The sequence below is a fragment of the Canis lupus genome, chromosome 23 (genome assembly GCF_048164855.1).
Source record: "Canis lupus baileyi chromosome 23, mCanLup2.hap1, whole genome shotgun sequence".
Classification (NCBI taxonomy): domain Eukaryota; kingdom Metazoa; phylum Chordata; class Mammalia; order Carnivora; family Canidae; genus Canis; species Canis lupus.
This window is the reverse complement of record NC_132860.1, coordinates 1542213-1566729: the sequence shown is the minus strand read 5'-3', so window position 1 is coordinate 1566729 and position 24517 is coordinate 1542213. Positions and strand designations below refer to the sequence as shown.

Genomic DNA, 24517 nt, shown 5'->3' with positions numbered 1-24517 from the left:
CGTTCTCCAAATCGATAAGAAAAGAGGGAGGCAACCCACTTATAAAATCTTCTATGTAGACAAAAGACTTGAGGAGGTTTTTTTGTTTTTGTTTTTGTTTTTTTTTTTTAAGACTTGAACAGTTACTTCACACATACAAAATCAAAATGACCAAGATGTGTGAGCTATTTTGACTCTTAGTTGTAGTAGGGAAATGCAAAATTAATACTACAGAATTTCAGTTCATACTCCCAAGAAAGGCTAAATTTGACTGAAATACCAACTCTTGGTACAGATGTCGAGCTACTAGAATTCTTGTTCACTGCTGTTGGAACCTGATTTGCACAAACTCTGTGGAAACGCATTTGGTAGTACTATTAAAGTTGACATATTCACAATCTGACCCAGCAGTTCCTCTCCTGTGTATACACTTAACAGAAATCCATACATATGTGCACCAAAAGCCATGCACAAGATTATTTATAGAAGTATTATTCTTAATTGCCAAGGTTTGGAAATAGTCCAGTATCCGTCAACAGTAGATCAGATAAATTGTGGTATATTTATACAACGGAAAGCTAAACAAGGAAAACAAACTACTGGTACATAAAACAACCTGATATATTTAATAAATATAGTATTTTACTAAAGACAGCAGTCATGGAAGAGTACATATTGTGTGTGTAATGTTTAGTCTTTCCTGTTTGGGGATTTATATAATCAATGGTGGCCAAACTTAGTTACTGGTAACTTTGGGGGAAGGGAGGAGAATGGTAAGGGGCATTCTGGGGCCCAAGGGGGCACATGGGGCATTCTAGGTTTCTGAGAATGTTGTGTTTCTTGACTTGGTTCCAAATTTGTTCTCACTTTGTAGTGGATCATCAAGTAGTAGATCATCAAATCCTTTAATTTGTGCACTTTTTGATTTATACTTCAATGAAAACTTTTGCTATTGTTGAAAACTTGTACGTACAAAGTTATGTTGGAAGAGCAGAGACCAAATATTTACCTGATTTGGGGCATCTACGGAGTCCTCTGAGAGGGAAAGTTTAAAGTCAGACTTTATTCCATGATGCATCCAAAAGCAAGTACAGAAATCCCTTTCTTCAGTAGCTTAAAGTAAAGACTTTCTTTTCAGCAGAAGAAAAACAATGTAGGAATGTATATGTCTCAATAATATCAGGCTAACTCGGCTCCTGCTGTCCTTTGTGTGTTTTTTGGTTTTAATTTTATTATTTTTTTGTCCTTTTGGCTACAAGACAGCTATTGCTTCTTTAGGGATTTAGTCTGTATTACAGGAATAGAAGAGGGAAAAGAGGAAAAAGGTTGCCCAGCGATCTCCCACCTATACCTCATTGACCAGAGGTATTCATCCTTATGTTTGAGGATGTCTGGAATGATAAAACAGAGGGAGACAAGGGAAGGGGGTTTGAAATGGGTGTTTAATGAGTCAACCTTTGTGACTTGCCATACACACCTGAAAGATCTATCTGCCTGATATGTTCTGGGAGGACAGCACAATGCTAATGAAAAGGTACATGCAAATGTAAATTTTTTTGACACCGCCTCTTCCCTTTAGCTTTTACCTTAAAGAAGGTCATATGTTCTCAGAAACTTTCCCATCTTCTCATGCGTAGTGGGAATTTAGGCACACAGGCAATACTTAAAGTTACGCTGGCTCTCAAGGAATAAAGGACCATTGGAAAGTTCACTATTAGGCAGTTAACTAAGAATCAAAGAGAAGGTCTGGGCTCATATAGTAAGAGTGTGGTCATTTTTGTTTCTTTTGTTTTTTCTCTAATAGTTTGGCACAGATGAGATGATGGGAAACAATATTGTTAGGCATCAGTTTTCTGAAGCATTCAGTAGTCTTTGTTAAAAGAAAAAAAATCATGTAAGTAACTTCAGGAAAAAAAAAAACAAAACTATTATTGGTCAGTTCACTTTCAGAATAGAAAGAAGATGGTCAGTTCTTAAATTCCTAAGAATTACTCCTTTATTCAACAAAGAATTATTGTGTATCCCTTATCTCTACAAAAGCCCTTCCCTTTTGCAAGCTATAAAACTGAGTCCCAAATGGGTTCAGGAATTAGTCAAGTATCATACACTTAGTAAATTCTGGAATTGGAACCAAGGCCTTGACTGCTGCTCCATAAGCTGTTTGATCCTTAGATTGCTTTAGATGCTTGACGACATCCACCTAATTGTCCACTTTTAAACAGCCAGTTATTACTAACAAAACATTGAGGTGATATATCTGATGCAGTTTCACATGATTTTATGTCAGCCTGAGTTGTCACTAGGTTGTAGTATTTACTATTAGTGAATTTTTAAAGGGAGAAATGCTCATGAAGAAAGTTATCTGATTTCTCCCTGGGAGGACTCACTGGATTATAGACTTTAGGTGTAGTATTTAAATCTTGTGATTAAAAATAAAGAACATTTCTAGAGATAACATACCAAAATAAAATACTCACTTTTCCAGACTTAGCCAGTCATAAAATGGACCTGACTGGGGTTGGTATGAGTAACCTCTAAGAAGTGATGCTGTGCAGGGAGGTGGAACCACCATTTAATTTTGTACATGAAATTCTTTTTCTTGGCATTGTTGCATTGTTTGAAGACTTTTAACTTTTCTTAAATTAACAGTTGAGGCAAAAGTGTTCCAGCTGATGCTAAAAATGGAATTTCAAACAAAATAAAGCTCTATTCAGAATTCTAAAATAGAATCATTTTGTTCTTAGATGTTGATAATCTCATGGCAGTGACTCAAAGGCATTTAGGCAAAGAGTACATCGGTGCCGATCTTTGCACAGATGAACCTGAGACAGTATACATCATCCACGAGCATGTAGGAATGCTGAAATTGGATTATAGTTTGCCTTGTGTACTATACAGAATATTTTTATTCTTTTACTGACCTTGAGCAACTGATAAACACTTTATGACTACACTTAGCATATTGTATTTTCTTCCTTTTTTTTTTTTTTTAAGTTTGAGGCAAAATATCTGGCTTGCCTTTTAATCATTGAAACAAATCCATATGTACGAAAAGGAAGCAAAGATACAGATTTTCCATATGGTTCTTTCATGTATAAACCACCTTTAAAATAAATACGATCCCTTTTCTGGGAAAGTAAAACTGATTTGTACACTCTATAAGAAGTTTTTTTTTTATTTTTTGTTTTTTGCTGTTAAGCCATTGCTGAGGGTGGAAAATCCCTTCTAATGGCTCATGAAGCTTGTCACAGGTAGGTGGCATTTGATGACTCACAAAATAGGAACTGTGGTGCAGATAAATTATTTTTTTGGCCATAAAATGATGCTGGTTTATTATGTACTAATAATAGGAAAGTTAATAAATGTCATTTAAGTCATTAAAACTGAAGTTTCTGAATATTGGAAATTGTAATCCAAGAATGTTTTGAGAGAGCAGGCATTTATGGTAATCTATCCAAATTGCTAATATTCCTGCCGTTAATATTCCTTAGCAAATCTGTCCTTCATCAAGCAACGCGCAGAACTTGTCTCTTAGTTTCAAACAGGGAATACTCTCAACATTTGCACTTATACTGAAGGTTCCTTCCTACACACAAGTATCCTGCCATAAAATAGTTTTAAATAAGCCATTAACCAAGCCTAGTGTGGGCGAGTGTTGGAAAATGGACATCTTCATATATTGCTGTGGGAGTAAACTAGGACAACATTTCCAGAGGGCATTATGTATTAAAAGATGACATAGTCTTTGAACTAGAATCTAATTCTAGGAGTCTGTTCCACGGAATTAGACACGTGCCAAGGATGTTCATCACAATATTATTTATAATAGAAAAAGTGAAATAATTGAACTTTACTATAAGAGGATTTTAAAGATGTTATTTCTGTACAATAAATTATGTCACAATTAAAAGTATGTAAATCTGGTTTTAATATGAAACATGTTTATAGAATTTACAAGGGGAAAGGAGGTTACAGAAAGCTGTGTGTGGTATCTCTACTTTTGTAAAAATAAGTGTATTATAAAGGTAAACATATAGATATATGTATATGATATACATTAAATATATTTGATGCAAATGAATTAAAAGAGTATTATATTAAAAGTCATCTCTGTATAGAGAATTTAAAATTTTCCTGTGTTCTTACCTGTGTTTATCTTTTTCTGAGATAAAAATGAATATTTGAATAGTGAAAACTAAAATTACTAAAATTAATATAACACAGGTTATTCATTGAATTCCTTCTCTACTCTGGTTCTAGGATGGTTCTGTCCACTTGTAAAATTGTAAAAACACAAAGAGTAAACAGTTAGCTACCTAGATCATGTCCCTTCTCTTCCACCACACAAAAGGCACTAATATTTTTATCTACCCACCCTTTCGCACTTCCACACGCTCAGATGCAACTCATCTAGGGCTTTGACCTAAATGGGTGGAACAGCAGAACACTGGGCCTCTTATTAGTGACCTTTCTGAGTATATCACTGATCTTTCCATCCATTGGCTGAATTTTCCCTTTCTTTTTCATCTGAAAGCCATTCTTTCACTATAATCCATCTTTATCCATGTGGGAAAGGGCGCTCAAAGTTTGAACCTGGGATATGCAAAATTTGAAAGGAACCAGCTCTCACTGCTCACAGTTCTGTCACTAATTGAAGTCATCCACTTGCTGAAGATCCACGAATAATATGGCTTTTGTCACCAAGGGGGGAGATATAAGATATAAGCCAAATTCTTCCCTTATGGGTCTAGGACTTCATGAGAAACTTTTTTCAATCTACTTCCTCACCTGAGGATATAGAGAGGGGTCAGACAAAGCCTATGTAGGGCTTTTCATTTCATTTTGGACACTCTGCTAGTGTAGACTATGGAATATCACTGACCCTGTTCCTGGGCTAATTTGAGGATACAGGAGACACAGGAGATGAAGACAGAGGGAGACCATATAAGTTAGTGGTTAATAACATGAAATGTTGTGTTAGGCCTACATGCCTTTGTTTTCTAATCCTGCCATTTACCACTGAGCAACATTAGGGCAATTGACTTAGGCTCCCTGAACCTCAGTTTCTCCATGTATAAAACCAGCATAAGAATACCTATTCAATTGTTATTAATGTGAAGATAAAATAGTATATGGAATGTAATTAAAGTAATTCCTAGCATATAATAAGAACACAAAAATGCTAGTCTATGATTTTGCCATGTGTATGGTCAACAGTCTATTTTAGGAAATAGAGGCAGAGAACTGGGTTAGAATACACAATAGTAGCTCCTACTGTTATTCACACATAAGTGCAACCACAATAGCTTACTGTTCCATATTTCTATGTATAAATTTCCCATCTGTAACTTATAAATCTGGTTATTCTATGTAATTTCAGCATTTGGTTCAAAACTGAAACTAAACAAAATAAGACACTCAACACAGATTGCTACGTACCTATGTAAAGTGTTGGGCTGCTTGCTCCAAATCAGAACAACTGAATCTCAATTCAGATTTCAAGTTTCAATTGGCATCTACTTATTGAGTCTTTCTCAGGTTTCATTCTTTACAACAATAGTTGCATTGATAAAAGCAAAGAAGTAATATTTAATTTAGATGATAAAAAACTGTATAACAACTGTATCTTCTTACCTTGATCCAAAGGCTTTATTCTTAAAGTTAGATTCATATTTTTGTTGACATATCTGTTTCTTAGTTCTTCCATTTTTGTAATTAGTACCATTCTTTTTACATTTTTCCTGTGCTAGACTCTGCTGTCTCCTGGTCTTAACAGTAGCTATAGGATTTTGGCCAGCACAATGCAGACCATATAGTCTTTTATTGTTATTAAATCTTAGAGGTTGTTTAAATATTCCCCAAAGATGAGGAACTCTGTGGGACAGAGAAATTACTATGACATAATTGAGTACAGTATCTATCTCACTAAGAATTGAAATTATTAAGATCTTTTACTGTATATAGTAAGAAAAGAAATCTTTGTTTTTCAAGTATTTTGTATGCATTTACTAGATTTTAAAATATGTTTTATTGCAAAGATTTATACCTCTGTGTTTTATTTATTTCGTATTTGTGAAAAACAAAGATAAACACAGCCTTAATATAATTATTTTTCCCAGAGGACTTGTCCATAGCAATCAGAAAATGTAAAAGATTTCAATTTATCTAAAGTTTATAAATTTTACTATTCCAATCTGTTTCTTTTTCCCTGAAAAATGAAGCTACTTAAATGACTCCTTGTAGTAGTTTTCCATTTTAACAAATTGCCATAAATCATGTAGTTTAAAACAACAGAAATATGTTCTCTCTAGTTCTGGAGGCTAGAAACCTGAAATCAAGATATCGGCAAGGCCATGGTCCCTCCGAAGGCTCTAGGAAAGAATCCCTCCTTGCCTGTCTTTAGATGGCCTTCATCCATCCGTGTGTGTCTGGATCTCTGTGACTCTCTCTTATTCCTTACATAGGAATACGAATGCTAGTCTTTGGATTTACTAGTGATTGGTTCACCCTAATCCAGTATGACCGCATTTTACCCTATTACATCTGCAAAGACCCAATTCCCAAATAAAGTCACATTCACAAGGATTAGGGAATTAGAAATACCTTTCTGCAAGACACAATTCATCCCACAACACTCGCATAACGTGTCATCTGAATTATAGCACTTAAATTATAATTACTAGTTTAGGAGGTGTTTATTTTTGTTTCCTCTTCCCACCATCTCTTGCTTCCCAACCTTCAAGAATAAGCCTCATTTCCTAACGTTTTACATACCTCCTTGCACTCAGCATGTTGCTGAACACATTACTTTAATGATTATAAATGGAGTGCAGGGCACAAAGGAGAAAGCCAAAGAATAATGTGAGCGTTATCAAAGAAGGAAGAGTTGACCTACACCAGTGGTTTGCAAAACTTGCCGGTCATCAGCAATGCTTTGCAATCTTTGAATAAAAGTTGTATGTCCTTCACTAGAAATTCTGATTCACTGAATAATTGTGGGATCCAGAAATTTATATTATAGACAATTTGCTAAGATGATTCTACCTTTTGGTCCACCATGGAAAACACTATGTGATTATAGAAAAATGATGGAAGAACTATACACGGGCGCTGTCTCCAATGCAAGCTGTTTTACCATAGCAAGTCATTTAATTATCTTGGAGTCATTTCTTCATTGGTAAAATGAGTGATGAGTACTTTTAAAATTCTGATTCTCCTGGCCAAGGTCACTGTTTGTTTTTGAAAATGTGTGGGTGTGGTTGGAGGATTTCGGCTTTTGGTTTTTGTAAAGAAGATAGTATGTTTGAAATGATTTCAAACATTTCAATTAAGAAATAATTTCTTAATTGTCTTCGTGGCCTAGTTATTCTGAAATTATAGGAAAAAGTCGATGGTAGTTATCTTTGAGTGCTGGAAGAATAGATGGCTTCTTTTCACTATTTTCCTCTATATTTCATGTTTGTATAATGATTGTATATTATCTTTTAATAGAAAGCTATTAAGACGTATTCCAGTTTTAACAAGCAAAGATTAAATACCAAAAAAGAGAAATGCAAGAAATCAAGTGCCAGTAAAAAAAAAAAAAAAAAAAAAAAAAAAGGAAAATTTTCAAGAGGCCTAAAGAAATGATGTACAGTTCAAAAAAGGGACCAAAGTTGATATAAAAGGGGCGATATTAGGCTTTCAGTGTCAATATGTTTGGCCTTTTGTTTGATTTTGCATCGTGTGTAAGATCTTTGATTTAAAACTTTACTCCAAAATAGTGTTTTCTCTTAAAGTTTTTAAGGTGAGGTCTGTTTAAAATTAGAATATTTTGAATTTGCCCAACCTACAGACAATGGATAAAATAATGAAACTGTCAAACTGGGGGATACATTGTCAGCAGCAGTGTCAGGAGGTGGGTGTTCTCAGATGAGGACACAGATTAAGAAAACTGGGATAGGATCACTTACACCTTATTCTTTTAAGACTAACAAATGGAAAAAAAATGTTCATAAAGCATATACTTCTCTATTTTACACACATATCTACAAACTGACAAGTTGAAAATCTTGCAATGAGAATTTAGCTTTTCTGTTTCAAAATTCAAAATTTCTTAGAAGAAATCAAACCTAGGAGAAAGGACACTGGGGAGTGGGTTGACAAGAAAGCCAATTTGACATCTGACAGTTTTATTATTTCCTTTGATTTTGTAAGATGCTTTGTCTTGAGAGGAAAAGTCAAGATGAGCAATTTCAAAATGAATGGGAGAATTTGTCTCTGTGAATTCATAGACTGTTTCTGTGCTCAGGCCATTCATACAAAAATGATTGAGGACCTAGTTTTGACTGTATGGAAAAATAGATTATGTAGGTGATGTAAGAATTAAGATTATGCCTTAAATTCTGATAGTAGCAATTATTCTATTAAAAGGAGAAAATATCCATTACAAACTTGATTCAAATATTAGAAAAGTTACTTAACTCACTTTGTAATCCTCTTAATGCTTGTGAGTGGATTTATACCTCAAATCAGAATTTCTCAGTATTGACTAGGAAGTGATGTAGAAAGATTTAAGATAGAATTTTCTTGTAAATGTACATATAGGGCTTTTAGGTCATGCTTGGATATATGACCACTTGAGAAGGCTAGTATACACAATTTATTTTCTAAGAATTTCTAGACTACTTTTCTGGGTTGCCTAGCAACCAGAGATCTTCAGCATTCAAGGGTTGTCTTTCCCTGGTGAAATGTCAGTCCCCTTATGAATAAGTCCTAAGTGACGTCCTTCAAATTAGGGATGATTTTCACTCAGGCAGTGAAATAGCTTCTACAGAAGTAGACATAAATAAAAATTCAGAGACAAAATTACAAATGGACATTACAAACCAGGGGAAGTCCTGGAGACCACTAAAGCAGCATTGTAATGAACCAGCAAAAGGATATTGATATTTGGAGCCCTTGCAGGTTTAGAAATATCGATACTGAAGAATTGTTTACCCATGTCGGGTGCTCATCTCATTGGCAGCAAAGCTGGAGAGGTTTCCATACCATATCCTGAGTAGGTACTTCTTTCTCTGTAGCTACCATAACACTGATTCTACAGTCTCTTATAGCAGAACATCTGCTTTTATGGTTTCTACAGCCAATCCACTGTAGGATTCCGTTGGCTTTTAATTTCTCCTTATCTTCATCATCATTAATACCACAGTCCATGTAATAAGATTTCTTTAGACTTCCAGAATAGCTTTCTGACTGGCCTGACTGTATCCAAACTTTCTTCCATTAATCTATTCTTCAGAGTACACGTATTTTCAAAGCACAAATTCAATTACATCATCCTCTATCTCCACTTACTTAAAATCTTTTTTTTCACTACTTTTAGGACAAACCTACATGTAAGGTATCTCACCAAGGTCCCTCTTGTTTTTCCAGCTCTGAGGAGCTTCCCCACCCAATTTTTCAACTTCAAGACATCTCAATGCTTTTCTGTTTCCCCAAAGTACTCTCAGTAATATATAATTTTTGTTTCAGAGCATTTACCACATGTGCAGTTTTGTGTTGATTTATATGATTTATATGATTATTTTTTTAGTATCATTGTCTCCTACTAGACAATAGGTTCTATAAAAATAGAAATCAAGTCTATTTTTAATCATTGTAGACTCTCGAATTTCTAGTGCATATGCTCTAAGACTTCATAGGTACTCAACAAATATTTTTCTGAATGTATAAAAGGATAAATATACTATATTATTTCTCTTTTTTATCTTTTCAAAGGAAGTCTGGGGTGAACACCATAATCTACATTATCTTAACATGTCCATAGGGTAAATTTTTTTTAACATTCTGGCTCCATGAATTTCTTTTTAACAAAAAGAATGAAAAATAGAGTTGTCACCCACCCAAAGTGTTTCTACCTCATGGAAATATGAAAACACTTATATCCCAAAAAATGAAAATTTTTTCATGTTTTCTGTCTGTCACAGAGGTAATATTAAAATCCTCAATGAAATATCATACAGCCTTGAAAAGAAACACTCTATTTAAAAGCCATACATATAGATATCTCCATAAGTCCATTTTTATTAAGAGATAAACCTTACTTATTCTAAGAAAAGTATATAGGAATAGTATAAATAAGTAATTTATTTTATTCATTTTGGCTCAATTTTTAGAGATAATTTTTTGGGGGGGTGGGGGTGGTAAATCAATGATCCAAAGCCAAACAATCAGTGTGGGACAGGTCACTAATTAAATTTCTAAAATTATCTTCTCTATTAATACTTAGAAATTCTCCTCTGAGTTAGGTGGCATTACGTAAAATGAGGCAAATGAAGTGCTAAAGCAAAGACCCAAATTAGCAGCAGGCTTTACTGGTATTTGGAACTTGTAAATTAAAAATCGCAAACATTAATTGCATCTTTGTAGTATATAAATTAATAATAAAATGATGACTTCATCTTCATGTTTAATCATTCCATACAAAAATCACTTTGAATAAGTCAGTTATTTTAAGAGCTATTGGGTTTTCTTACGAATCAAAATTATTTTCTTAAGTGTCAGCTTAAGATATAATTATCTCTGGAGCTGTATTTTAGCATTTATTTCACAACTGCAAGAAAATAAGTGTATCCACAAACTGCCCAAATGCAGCGCATGTTTACAATTGATACAGTAATTAAAGGCCATAATGGAATTTGCAAATTCACAATTTCCTTTATGCTTAGAAGTCTCTTCTTTGGCAATTAGCAGCAAATTTTGGAGTAACTTGAGTTCAACGTCAGAGTGTCAGCAGAGTTGGGTTCTGGAGAGAAGTCTCCTCCTGGCTTTCAGATGGCTACCTGCTCAGGGTGGGTTCCAATGGCCTTGCCTGGGTGCATGCATATGGACAAAAGGAACACACTCTCTCCTCTTCGTATAAAGCCACCAATCCTATCAAATTAAGACCCTATCTTTTTTTTCTTTAACCTTAATTTCATCCTAATAAGCCTCATCTCCAAATACAGTCACATTAAAGGGTTGGGTCTTCGACATATGAATTTTGGGAATATACAATTCAGTCCATACACTATGGGATGTACCAGACTTATTACAAATTTTAAACCGAATTTTTACATGATAAAGTTTTCCTGCCATAGTTAATGGGCTGCCTGTTTGGAGCAACGTTCTATACAAAGCAAGGATATTTAAAGGACATAAAATATATATTTCTGAAATCAGTTGTTAAAGAGATTTGATCTGTAGTTTCAGTAGGATGCACTCAATCATTTTTCACCATCTTTGCAGGTTAACACAGTTGGTGAAGATATGATTCACACAGGACAAGTTTCCTGTCTTGCTGTGTTCCTATAAAGATCTGACTCAAGTGTGAGGATCCAATTTAAAACAAGCTCCTTGCTTGGATCAAGATTGAAAAGGGGGAGGAGGTGGTGGCAGTTTTGAGCTTTCCTCAGTACAGTTGACTTTTATGAAATAAGTCATACCCTCTTTGAAGAGAGCTGTATCTAAGTTTGATTTAGTAGGAGCTTAAAAATGTAGATGCAAATTGTTAATAAAGTAATGAAGCCCTGGGGCACATGGGTGTCTCAGTTGGTTAAGCGTCCGACTCTTGATCTCAGTTCAGGTCATGATCTCAGGGTGGTGGGATCGAGCCCCGCACAGGGCTCTGTGCTCCGCATGCAGTCTACTTGTCCCTCTCTCTCTGCTCCTCCCCCTGCACACTCTCTCTCTCTCAAACAAATAAATAAAACCCTAAATAATGAAGCCCTGATGTAGGGAGAAGCTTACAGTATATGTTGCTATATTCTGTTCGTTTCTTCTTTGGAAGCATACCCAGTGTTTTCCATATCTTCAACCTGCCGCATTTGAAAGTTCAAAGAGACTTGATTTTTGTTTTCCTGCCATGTTTAATGATAAACTTGAATGGAAAATATAAAATTAGAATCCTCAGAGAAGTAGGTTATTAGCTATCTCAAGAAAGATTGTGCGCTCAGTCTTTAAGCTTATATATTCCCAGCTTGTTATGATTTTCATTATCAAAACTCAGAAAGACGCAGGACAACGTTGTCTGATATCCTACGCTAGTATCTCCAGCTGAACGTAAAACACCGTGTATATGAAAACCTTTTAATTGGTGCTGTTTTAAGCAAATGTCTTCGCTTAAAACCCTGGAGTCCGTTGCTTTGTTTCGATATGGTCTGGAATACACACCCTTGGTGAAGCTCTGGACTGTCCTAGTGGAGATGCTAAATGTTTTCTTCACCCAGACCGTTCTTGAGGAAACACCCTGCCCCGAGCCCTGGAAATCAATTTGAAGATCTCTCCTAGCTACAGAGAGAATGTGAATTAGTTAACTGGGGAGCTGTGCTGTGCCCATAATTGACCATATTCAAGAATACGGGAAAGCTGGCCAGCAGAGAGAGAAAGAGGACCGGAGCGAAAAGAGATCAGCAGCAAGACAGAGACAGGAAATGATTCTGAGAGAGAAAGAAACAAATCCAATAGTGACTTTTCAGGTCGCTCGCTCAGTCCCTATCACGTCAAGCTCCTTTCATTTCTTGATCATGAATGAATGTGCACTTGGCTATCTTCCACCAACAAGGACGTGTATTTTCAACTTATTTTGGTGCTTCTGTTATTTGCCACCATCCGTGTCTAAGATCTACCAAGAACGTGACTCTATCTTCCGCCCTCCAGATCCTTTGTTCCTTCTTCCCTGAGCTTTGTGTGCAGCTTGTGAGTGAAGCAAACAAAGCCAATACAGCAATTCTGCTTTTCAGTATTGGAAGACCCTGTTAGCATGACAGCTCTCCTACTCCTGACCTTGTCGCTGAGGAGTCTGTCCATGGCCTCTCTCCGGAAGGACCTATGGCAAAAGCCAAGTTATGGTATCAAGGCCAGCTCCAGGCTTTTGATACTTGGCTAGTCATTGTCATCCATTTTTAGCCCTAGAGACAGTTACCCTGTGACCTAAGGCAGATATTTAACAAGAATAAGGAAGAGCTCTTAAACCTAGAGCCGTTTTTATTACTTCCCAAGTTCTGTATTAAACCACATGCAGGTTCCTACCAGAAATGAATCATTGAGATTTATACCATAATCGTATCTTTGATATTTATTATTGATGCCAATTAGCAGTATTATTAGCCCTCCTGTATCATTAGTCTTTAAGGCAAATCACAGGACTAGCATTGCTACGCGTTATTTGTATGTGTAATCTAACTTTATGTCACTATATCTGCTTTTTAATCTTCAAAGATGCTGCTTATTTCCCAAACATCATTCCTCATACATCTATTATCCCCACTGCTTGCTTTGTTTTGGCTGTCAGGCCATGGATTGCTTATGAAAGAAAATGCACAAGAGTTGTGACAATTATAGATTCGTTCTACGCAGTTTCATCATGATCATCCCTGTCATCACATCAACCTTTTTATCCACCTCTCAAATGTCACAAAGCTATTCTCTCACTTATTATTCTTTTCTCTTTGAAACAGTCAACCGTCTTCCATTTTTCTGCCCTCATTCTTAGAGAAAATATTGCTGCTTATGTTACAAACTGAATTTCGCTAAAAACTCTCTCAAATTCCTTGATCTTCAACTTAATATACTCTCACATTTCTGTCCAGGCTCTTTGGAGAAGAGTCCGTTATTGTGTGAGTAGCTTGAGGATAGTCATCACAATTTATTCCCCTTTGTATCTTTGATGCCCAACTAATTTTCTTTAAAGGCTATTTCCAAACATACTCTAGTATATCCATTATTTAAACATCAAAAACCATCTCCCTTAACCCTATTACTTACAGCTATTTTTTAATTTTTCCATTTAGCACCAAAATCTTGATGAAAGAGACTTCTTCATTGCTTCCACTTCTTATCTACTCTCTCATTTCAACTGTGAGAAATAGGATTCCCCTTTCTTCTAACCCCATGAACTCTTGAACGTACTATGAAAAGATTACAGGTGACAAACTGAGGGTTTCTGGAGGTAAGGTGGGTAGGGGGGTGGGGTACCTGGGTGATGAACATTAAGGAGGGCACTTGATGTGATGAGCACTGGGTGTTATATGCAACTGATGAGTCCCTGAACTCTATCTCTGAAACCGATAATATGTTATATGTTAATTTATTGAATTTAAATAAAATTTAAAAAGAAAAAAAATGCAAGGGACCTTCTGTCCCTGTAACCAGTAACAGTACCTTTTCTCTTATGTTCCTTGGATGCACTTAGCTGTTTGATAGCACCTTCTTCTTGAATCTTCTGAGTCTTTGCTGTTTTACAGGATATTCACGGTTTCATTTCTGATCTCTATGCAGATAATTCCCAAAGGACATCTTCAGCTCGTGCCTCCTGCCTAAATGTTTCCTGTGTTTATTCTCAGACAGCAATAGTATAGATTGAACTGGATTGTGGGTAACATGGAAGTTCAATGCATACTAGATGAACTTAGAGTCTTGCTCCCCAAATTGTCCTTCCCTTCCAGATAAAATTGTATATAGCAGCTCTCACATTTCTAGGTCCCTGAACTCGGATCATAGAGTTGCCTTTCAGTTCTCTCTCTCTCTCTCTCCCCCATCCAATCTTTTTTTTTTTTTTTCCTTCTTGTTCACCAAAATGAAGAGCCCAGGGTTTGAACACCCAGACTTAAAATCACATTGTTTTTTTTCTTGTCTATTCCACTGTTGTTGTTTTTTTAATCATTGAATCATCAATGATGATGCATCACTAATATTAAATGAAACTTTAAATCTGTCACTGTCGTAGTTGAATTGTCTGTGATATCAAGTCCATACTTTCTGGTTTAGATTAATATTCTGGTAAGCTTACCTCACGTTACCGAGTTAGTATTTTCTCTTTAAACACTAACTTTTAACCTTTGTTCCAGATAAATTGTGTTCTCACATTTCCTGTGTGAACTTTTCAAATATATACCAACTTCTTTTCCTGATTTCTAGCTCCTACATTTTCCCTGTGTAATCCTACCTTTCCTGTACTATGGTATAAATCTCATTAAATTTCAATTTCCTATTTATTCATCAGTCTTACCATATCCATAGTACACGAAGACTTTGTTGTATTTCCTGCTATATACTCAGTGCTTAGCTTTCTGTTATTTAGCAAGTGCTCAGGATATATTGAAAAATAAATATCCTAGGAGTGAGTCACCTACAGGATCTAGTCAACTGAGTGCCACGTATAATGCCCTCTATTCATCCTGGCTGTTTAATTAATATACAAACTGTCCTTCTTACTCATTGAATCTTAATCAGTGAATGATATCTGTTATTGGTATCACTTCATACAGTGGATTTATACTAAACATACCCACACTTATACTTGTTTTTTATTTATTTACAAAATATCTGTAATATCCTGTCTGCATGACCAAATTGCCAATATAACGATGGTAATGTTTAGTTTATTAAACGTTTATCTTTAATGATTTCCTGTGAAATAGATGTATTATCCATAAGAAGGATATTTAATTCTCTATCCTTGCCTTTATTAAAGGAGTGGCAGAGATATTTCATAATTGTTCCTGTCTACATTTTATACCATCTTATGTTGGTTGGCCTAGCATACTATTCCATAATTATGTTTTTAATTTATGATTTTTAATGCTTGGAAATGAGTGAGGCTTTTGTTCAATGAATTAATATTAAATGAGGTTTATATGTTGTTTTTTATTACTATTGTTTATATTGCTAAGACTTTCTAGACTTTTCATGTAAGTTATTAGGCTTAGATATATTATTGGGATAATTTGTGTTCTTTAAAAACATACAATTTACAACAGTTAAAGAAGACAACCCAGCCCTTCTGTATTGAAATTATAGCCCAGAGAACTTTTGCTCATATATTTATACATCCATGAATATAATACTTAGAAAAGCAGAGGAAACTATGAAAAACTTTGATTTGATATTGTGCAAATTTAAAAGTATGTTTCTTGTTTGCTTTGTTTACTTCTAAATTTCTAAGGACAGTCAACAAATGTCTTAAAATTAAGGCAGAATGACTATTCTTTAATAATATAAAATCTTGGATGTAATGCTAAATTCATAAAATTACACAGTTCTTGATAAATCAAGAAGGGACCAATTCTTTAAGAATCCTGTAGATTATGCTGAAGACTCTTAAACTTTTACTTCATCTTTGATTTTATTGGGTTTGGGGAGTGCTTGACAAGTGTTCTTTTTAGAAATTCTCTAAACAGATAGTTTCATGGGGATAGAAGTGTGGGAAAATGTGACTTATGATCAACCATAGGTTAAAATAACAGAAGAAATAATACCTCGTAGCATTTTGAATGGGAAACTGGTACTGAAAGTCTCTTTTCTGCCTGAGGCCTTCTCTTCTGTCCCTGCCACCCACTTCTGACCTATGAGTCACTGACAATTCCAACTTCATTTAAAGTCTTTATTAAATTAGTTTGAATCCTAAGCTTTCTGTACTAAGAGAAATTGTGTTGGACTTTATACCTTTAAAACAAAGAATTGGAGTGGAGATGCAGAAACCTAGGTGCATTTGTATATTTGGAAGTTTTGGTATACATTTGTGTGTACGCAAGTGTTTGTGTGTGTGTGCTTCTATGAATACAACTGATTTGACAACTTCCTCTATTTTTCCTTTAGTCTAATGATGGCATGTTCTATTACTTCTGAGATGGAATAAAAACCACTAATAATGATTAACAATTATTGAGTGTTTATTATGTGCAAAGTGCTATACTAACTAAGTACTTTATCACATTCACTAATAAAATGTCCTCCGTTCAATGGTAAGCTTAGTGTAGTAGCCTGTGTGTATCTTGTTACTAATAATGCCTGTTATAGGCACTCAATAAACTTTATTTGAGTGAAGGACTGAATCCCACTATATCCTTATAAAATAGATGGAATTGTTTCATTATGCAAATGAAACAAAATGAGACTTTGGGAGATTGAGAACTCCCAAAGTTTACCCTTACTCCAAACCCCATGGGTTTAATTACATTATAATTAGATGGAAATATTCACTAGAGGCAAACTTTGGACAGGATTCTCAGTTTGATTTACTAATGTCTTTGTGGGGGAAAAAGTTTCTACTAACACATAATTCTTCTGTTTTATGAAACAGTAACCTACTAAAATGCTTTCCTTAAGTAAAAGCATTCACAGTGCTTTGCAACTGTTCCAGATAAACCCTATGATAATAAGTGGTTTAAAAGGTTGTGGTTTCTTGGTATTATTTTAAACATATTTGTTGCTTTAAGTTATTTTTATTAAGATATGGAGGGCCATATGACTAGATATATTTATAAACTTTATATATATGCATATATATAAATTTAATTTTAGAGTTACTTAGCTTCATTTAAGAGAGAATTCCAAAATTATTTGTAAAATGTCTACTCTTGTCTTCAACGCGAATGAATAAAAGGTAAATGCCAATAAAGTAATTTATGTTCTCCCCTTTAAAAACATGAAGGATAAAATGCTTAAGAATTCAGATATATTTGTTTTCTGGAATTCTCTGAGAGATCATGCCTTCTACAATCAACAGAGGAAATGTACTGTGCTACATTCTTTAGATTCTCTCAAATATTATTCTACTTTCCTTATTTTGGAGGATGTTGAAAAGCTTATCAAGAAGATGAATTTCCTTTAAAGGGAGAGAAAGATACTTTTGGTGCTTCAAAGAAGAGAAACTGCATATGCAAAAGCTTGTGTAGCAAAGCGGAGCTCACAGCTATGGAAAAACTGGCAGTGGGGGTGGCAAACAAACTAAGAAATCTGCCTTTAGGCATAACAAGATGAGTGAGTGAGACACAGAATAGATAAGGTGGAAGAGAGGGTCATGGTCCTCCTCCAAGGGGATATGTAGTCTAGGAATTTGGAAATTCAATTGGAAACATTTGTGTGAAGACTGTGCTGGGGTGTATGGATTTGGGAGTTATCAGCATGTAAATCACAGTCAAAGGAACAAGAATTCATGTACTCACACTGGAAGAGTGTGTAGAGCAATAAGAGAGAAGGACAAAAGAGATCCCTAAGAAACACTAATAACAACATCTGTTGTGGTTTAGATCAAAGTCTAATTCCCACTTCAAAAAGAAATGAGCTCACAACAAGGACTTGTGTTCTCCAGAAAATGGTGGTTTTCTGAATAAGAATTTATTTATTTTTAATTAATTAAATAATTTAATAATTTAATTTCATTATTAAGACTTTTATTATAAAAATAAATTATCATTTTGGAAAATTTGGAAAATGAAGAAAAGTAAAAACAAAACAAAACAAAACAAACCCCAGAATCCTGCCAGTCAGAGTTAAGGAATATTATACCATTGACAAGTTTACTACCAATATTTTAATTTATTCATACCTATTTGTATGTAGGGGATCTAGACTTGGCCGTATGATCTGTTTTAGCTAATGAAACAGTGGGAAATATGGTATGAATGAAGGCATGAAAAATGCTTGTATTGTGGTTTGCTCACTTCCTGCTCTTTGGGTCTCTGAAACCACCCTATGAAAAAGCCCAGACTAGCATGCTGGATGATGGGCAGAGAGGAGTCGTCTTGGCTGAGACCTCCTACACCAATCACAGAAAACCTGTGAGTGAGGCTACCCAAAACCGTCTAGCCCTTAAGTTAAAGTTGCCAAGACCAGAAAAAATATCCCATCCAACTCCGTAGTCCCAAGAAAAAGCATCATATGTTTGTTTCCTTAAGCCTCTAGGTTTTGGGGTGATTTGTTACAGAACAAGAGTCAACTGATATGATTGCTATTAAAAGAATTAGCAAATAAAGGATATTTTACCTATATTTAGAATGCTGGGTTTATCTTATCTGCATTTGCTGTGTGGCCTTGGATAGCTAACTTCATCTTTCTGAACTTCAATTTCTTTATCTGTAGAATATTTCTACAGATGAAGTGTAATAATAAATATGAAATTGTAAGTTCTGAAATATTAGCTGTTACTGCTTTTGCTTTTATGGTATTAAAGCAGAACTCTTGTCCTAAACCAAGTTTCCTATTATCAACTTAATATAAGAATCTTACATGGTTTGTATTGTTAAAATATCCATTGCTGTGCAACAAAACATGACCTGGAGTCCAGTGGGCTGAAATATCATTATTTCTGTTAATAAGAAGAAATATAAAGCTTGTATGGATGGGATTTGTATCTGACATACATTGTGATTTGTCCACTTTAGCTCATAGAAAATTCCCAACCACTCTATGAAATAGGTACTGTTAATTGTCACCACTTTTCATTTGAGGAAGTGGCCAGGATTTAGCCTCTAATTCAGGTTTATTCTGATAGAACCTAGGTTCTGAACCACTAGGTTGCAGTGTACCAGAAATAGAGTTCCAAGTTTCAAAGAAAAAACCAACTGAGGAAGCCCTTGAATAATTCTCAGATCACTTGGGGCATTAATCTGGCAACACTCTATTCACTTAGGGCTCTTCGCAGAGTGATTTCACACTCTCAGATCTCCCGTACAGAGCATGCCTCGGACAATTTAGGATGCTTTCTAATGTCCACAGCAGTATCTCTGACAGATGCAAATTACTCCCAACTACCCTCCAATTAAGCAACACAACTTTTTGGGGGAAAGTGCATTTATTTTCCCTGCATGGATTTATCATTTATTCTTAAGCCCTCTTTTCTCTCCATTTTATGTCAGGTGATTTGTACCAGTATTAAAATTTAAACTTCAAAAATTTCTGATTCCTATCAGGCTTACCACCTTTTTTTTTTCTTCCATAAAATTCTCCTTTGAAACTGACCTTTGCCTGACCCACGCTGTAAAGTCAGGTGCTACTGATTCACTTGATAGTGGGTCAAAATATGTAAATATGACACAACTAATGGGTTATCTAAGCTTGTGTTAAAAAAAAAAAACTAAACTTTTATAGATTTTTCTCTTTGCCAAAATAAATACTTCTGATCTTAATGATTTTAGTTCAAGCCAAAATAAGACACACATAACTCCTGATAACCCAGAGCCAGAAGAAAACAAAAACCACTCTACTTCCAGAAGCTTGTTTCTATTGTTCTTATCTCTTTTTGCACCACTGGTCCCTCCAAGTCAGTCCAGCGGCAAGATTACTATGAGTGCTCTAAAATTGAAATAGTTTGAAATGACTTTTTCTTATGGTTCAGTTGTGGGATTACATCTGTCATAGATACCGAGGCATAAGTCAATTCTTGATTCATAAATTACCTACAGGTTAGTAACTAGTAGGCCAAGGTATTTTTCTCTCCCTAAAGTGCGGCCTTATAAAGAACATATCAAGCTCAACACCCAAAAAACAAACAGTCCAGTCAAGAAAAGGGCAGAAAACATGAACAGACATTTCTCCAAAGAAGACATAGATATGGCCAACAAGCACATGAGAAAATGCTCCACATCACTGGCCATCAGGGAAATACAAATCAAAACCACAATGAGATCCCACCTCACCCCAGTGAGAATGGGGAAAATTAACAAGGCAGGAAACCACAAATGTTGGAGAGGATGCGGAGAAAAGGGAACCCTCTTGCACTGTTGGTGGGAATGTGACCTGGTGCAGCCACTCTGGAAAACCGTGTGGAGGTTCCTCAAAGAGTTAAAAATAGACCTGCCCTACGACCCAGCAATTGCCCTGCTGGGGATTTACCCAAAGATACAGATGCAGTGAAACGCCGGGAGACCTGCACCCCGATGTTTCTAGCAGCAATGTCCACAATAGCCAAACTGTGGAAGGAGCCTCGGTGTCCATCGAAAGATGATGGATAAAGAAGATGTGGTTTATGTATACAGTGGAATATTCCTCAGCCGTTAGAAACGATAAATACCCACCATTTGCTTCGACGTGGGTGGAACTGGAGGGGATTATGCTGAGTGAAGTAAGTCAGTCGGAGAAGGACAATCATCACACGGTTTCACTCATATGGGGAATATAAGAACTAATGAAAGGGACCATAAAGGAAGGAGGTGAAACTGAGTGGGCAAAAATCAGAGAGGGAGAGAAACCATGAGAAACTCCTAACTCTGGGAAACAAACAAAGGGTTGTGGAAGGGGAGGCGGGTGGGAGGTGGGGGTGACTGGGTGATGGGCACTGAGGGGGGCACTTGACGGGATGAGCACTGGGTGTTAGAGTATATGTTGGCAAATTTAAATAAAAAGCACAGGCATTAAAAAACTGCATCATTGCTAGCTCTTCCCTGTGATAGATGTTACCAGATGTAATGTCAGTGGGAATGTCACAATAAGGTGCCATTTGAAAATCTGATAATTGATATTTGGATGCATTTCAGGCTTACATTTAAAAATAAACTGTACTTAAAAAGAACTTCTGACTTTGATCTATTGCCTTAGTACACATCGTTTCATAAACTAAAAGCAAGAAAAATCTGCCATAATATTTACTAAAAATCCATAAACCTTGCATATTATCATCCACAAGTTATAAAATCTTATTTTTCTTGAATAACTCTGAGTAGCTTAGATTCTCCAGTCATTTTATTCTTTTGTTTCATGTGTCATTACTCCTAACACTTGTCTGTTACTGCTAGTTAAGTCTTGATCCCACATCATTTTGTACTGAACGTCTCTGTTCTGCTAGCTTTCTTGTCTTCAAGAGTTTGAATTCCTCAAAGGTGTAGATTTGAATTGGCTCTCTGCCACCAGAGCCTAATCAAGGGATTTATATATGGTGGGTCTTAAAAAATATGTTGAATAAATGGATCATTTTATGATATGCCTGACTCTTCCTTTCTCTTCATGTTTCTCTGCTGCTTTTCTTCATCCTTTCTCTCTCCTCTCTCTTCAGTTCTTAAATCTGGCTGGGATCATAAAATATTTGATGCCCAACCTTTGGTCCTCATATAAGAGGCCTAATGTTTCTGTCCTCAAGGTTCCCTGAAGATTGATTACTATTTGCTTAGATCCTTACACAACAGCTTAATTACGTTTCCTTCTTCTCCAGCTAGTTCTTCTAGATCTTTAAAAAGCTCTATTCCCTTATTTTTCTGCCAGGTTCCAAAACACAGATGGGATGGAAAAACCAAAGCTGAAGTTCAACGATCTGATGGCCATCCCAGCAGAGTAAGTTCCTTGTTTCCTGTCCTGTTACTGGAACAAAATTTGTGGTCCACAGGTAGTTTCTCCATCATGGGATTAACTCTTGGCTTTGAGCCCAAGGAATAATCAACAGTGTAAATGTGCATCAGCTGTTGGCCATTCCTTGCTTTACACGTCAGCAGTCTTGCTATTTGTTCTGTATGTCCAGCTGCTGGTCTGCCACTTGGCAGGCTTACACCAACATGGTGGTAACCAATTTCTTCCCCTTTGTTTGGTTCTGGAAATTGATCCATGCATATCTGATTCATTACTTCAAACGAACCTCTGATCAAGGGGCTTGAGAACCACGGGTGGCCATTCTCAGCTGGGGGGAACAAAGGACCTTGTAGAGATGGTTTCTTTAGAATCAACAAACAAACCAGTTTAATAGTATTTGCATCTGATTTCTTGAGTACAGCAAGTGATAATTCATATTTTACCATTAGATTTATCTTACTACGTAAGGGCTAAAGGTGTGCATTTTTGGCATTATGCTAAACACTTTGTCATTTACTTTTCAAAATAACCCTATGAAGAAGAGAGATGTACAGTTCCCATGTTAGAGATGAGAAAGAGACTTTTTGTAAAGTAAAGCCACTTGCTGGTGGTCACACAGTTATTGAGTCATCGAACTGAAAAAAGGAACAATTTTGTTTGGTGCTAAAGTCTGTATTTCTTTAACTCTATGCTAGTGTGTCTGTGGGGACTAAAAAAACTGGTTGGTACATCCAGTGTTGTGGGAACAGTTCCAGATTGCAATTGAAAATTGCACTTTGTTTTAGTTCATACTTATTTGCCTAATTTTACCTAGACCAAGTCATTTAACCTCCCTGTAATTCTGCTATAACACACCATTTGGAGCTTTTCATGAAATGAAGTCTGGATGCAATTCAGTTTTACTTTTTAAGAACCCTAGTTATAAGAAATTCTAGTTGGCTTGATTGACTACATTCGTATGTTTTTATTGAATAGAAATGGAATCAGAGTTGCTATTAACCTAGCACATGGAATTATTAGCAATCTGACTGCACTTCATTTTCATCTCTACTCTGAGCCTATTTCACTTTCATCACTGCTTTTGGATTCTCATTTTCCCAGTAAGCATCCTATTGAAGATATCGAATTGGCCGCTCTATACTTCATATAGCCTGTTAGTTTATACATCTGAGTTTTTGCGCAAATTCTTCCTTAATTTGGGAAATCACTCAAAACAGTGCTAACAGTTCTGCAACAAAGTAAGAGTTAATGGAATGTTTTTATTAATATTATTTTATTCCTGGCAAACTGCTCTTCACTTTTAAACTTTTAAGAGCCAATTAAGATAATGCTTTATTTGTGACTCTATTAGTAAGAAATTCCATTGCATGTCACAGAAAGCCTAATTCAAATGGACTTAACGCAATAAACAAAAAATATATAAATAATAGAGGGACTTTGTTGATTCCTACAAAGTGAAATATTCAATAATAGATCAAATACACCAGTATTTTAAGGGCTCAAACAGTGTCTGTTGGTTCTGCTCGTCCTCATTTGCTTTATTCCCATAGTCTCCTGAGGTGACAATAGGACTGGCTACAACACTGGGCCTGCAAAGTTCATGATGAGCACGAAAACAGTGCCCTTTCTTGTAGCTATTACACAGGACTTTAGATTTACTCTGAGCACATCCATTTGTATCCCATCTCCATTCCTGAAGCAATCACTGTGGCCTGTGAGAGGAAAGGATATATATACTTAACAGGCATACCTGAAAAACCTACGTTTGAATAAGTTATTCTACCAAGAAGCACACTTTATTTTACACCTTCACCTACCCAGTCTGTGAATTTATTCAGTACTGGAACTGTGTTTCATATTCTCATGCACACCTGGAGATTATGATGATTGCAAGGACATAGTTGATTCTCAATAAATGCTGAGGAAGTGGATTCATGGATTCATGAAAATCAAGTGTCTGATTGTGACACTTGACATTGTAATGAAGCAGTAAATCCGATTCAACTAATATTAATAAACCACCTGTAATTTTCCAGGCAACAAACTGTTAAGAAAATGGCAGTGAACAAGAGAAATCACCTCTGTTCTCATGGAATTTACAGCCTGCTGTAGAAAGCCAACTAGCAATTATAAGTAAATAGCACGATAGTAAGGACTGAAAGGGCTTTTGGGAATTTGGGAGCAAACTGGCTAATCCAGATTAAGGCTCTAGGAAAACTTCTTGTCAGGTTTACTTTTAAGCTGAACCTTGTGAGGATGAGTAGATTAAGGTAAGAGACATTTGAGAACCAGCAATGCATAGTCAAAGAAATAAAAAATTCCAAATAGGTGGTAAGGATGAAGGTGGTTTAGGCTGGAAGGGGACTTGAAAATAATTTCTAGAATTGTATGTCTGATCCTAAGAGAAATAGAAACCCTTCAAAAGCATGAACATATCTGAATGTTATGGTAATAACAATAT

General features: G+C 35.7%; 1 long non-coding RNA gene across 1 annotated transcript in view; it reads right to left on the bottom strand.

The window, feature by feature from the left end:
• LOC140615364 (uncharacterized) overlaps nt 1-24517 on the bottom strand; it is a 50873-nt gene that overhangs the window by 5975 nt on the left and 20381 nt on the right. Inside the window, exons 2-3 of the long non-coding RNA XR_012016034.1 lie at nt 5419-5525; nt 2457-2654 (exon numbers count right to left, since the gene is read on the bottom strand). This is a non-coding gene — a long non-coding RNA (uncharacterized lncRNA). The remainder of the gene's footprint in view (nt 1-2456; nt 2655-5418; nt 5526-24517) is intronic.